Source organism: Triticum urartu, chromosome 7A (genome assembly GCF_056163025.1).
Source record: "Triticum urartu cultivar PI428250 chromosome 7A, HENAU_Tu73, whole genome shotgun sequence".
NCBI lineage: Eukaryota > Viridiplantae > Streptophyta > Magnoliopsida > Poales > Poaceae > Triticum > Triticum urartu.
Genome location: NC_141879.1, coordinates 158,402,870 through 158,404,385, shown reverse-complemented (window position 1 = coordinate 158,404,385; position 1,516 = coordinate 158,402,870).

Below are 1,516 nucleotides of genomic sequence, written 5' to 3'. Positions count from 1 at the left end.
TTGATAACCCACAAGTATAGGGGATCGCAACAGTTTTTGATAAGTAAGAGTGTCGAACCCAACGAGGAGCTAAAGGCAGAACAAATATTCCCTCAAGTTCTATCGACCACCGATACAACTCTACGCACGCTTGATGTTCGCTTTACCTAGAACAAGTGTGAAACTAGAAGTACTTTGTAGGTGTTTTTGGATAGGTTTGCAAGATAATAAAGATTATGTAAATAAAAACTAGGGGCTATTTAGATAAAGAAACAATAAAGTAAATATAGCGAGTGTGGAAAAGCGGTTGTAGGAGTTGTGAAATTGCCCCTAAGCAATTGACTACTTTACTAGACCGATAGCAAGTATTATGTGGGAGAGGCCACTGCTAGCATGTCATCCCTGACTTGGAATTCTATGCACTTATGATAGGAACTATTAGCAAGCATCCGCAACTACTAATGTTCATTAAGGTAAAACCCAACCATAGCATTAAGATATATTGGTCCCCCTTCAATCCCGTATGCATCAATTTCTATGCTAGGCTGAAGCTTCTGTCACCCTTTCCCTCCAATACATAGTCCTATCAACATACAACTAACCCTAGGGTGTGATCCACGCACGCAATCATATGATGGGCACCAAAGGACAGCAACATAACCACAAGCAAATTAAATCAATCATAGCAATTCATCAACCACCAATAGGACAACGAAAATCTACTCAAACATCATAGGATGGCAACACATCATTGGATAATAATATGAAGCATAAAGCACCATGTTCAAGTAGAGGGTACAGCGGGTTGCGGGAGAGTGGACCACTGTAGATAGAGGGGGGAAGGTGATGGAGATGTTCGTGAAGATGGAGGAGGTGTTGGTGTAGATCGCGGTGATGATGATGATGGCCATGGCAGCGTTCCGACGCCACCGGAAGAGAATGGGAGAGGGGGGCCCTTCGTCTTCTTCTTCCTTGACCTCCTCCCTAGATGGGAGAAGGGTTTCCCCTCTGGTCCTTGGCCTCCATGCCATGGGAGGGGCGAGAGCCCCTCCGAGATTGGATCTGTCTCTCTATCTCTCTCTGTTTCTGCGTTCTCCTCTGCTGCCCTTTCACCGTTTCGGGTATATATGGAGATCCGTAACTCCGATTGGATCGAATCCTTCGCCGTGATTCCCCCCCCGAAAATTAGCTTTCTTGCGGCCGAAGAAGGGCATCAACCACCTTACGGGTGGCCCAAGAGGGTCAGGGGCGCGCCTCCCTAACTCGTGGGCACCTCGGGCACCGTCTCGCATGGATTTTTCTTCCGGAATTTTCCAAATATTCCAAAAATAAGCTCGGTCCGTTTTTATCCCGTTTGGATTCCGTTTGATATGGATATTCTGCGAAACCAAAAACATGCAATAAACATGAACTGGCACTGGGCACTGGATCAATATGTTAGTCCCAAAAATAGTATAAAAAGTTGCCAAAAGTATATGAAAGTTGTAGAATATTGGCATGGAACAATAAAAAATTATAGATACGACAGAGACGTATC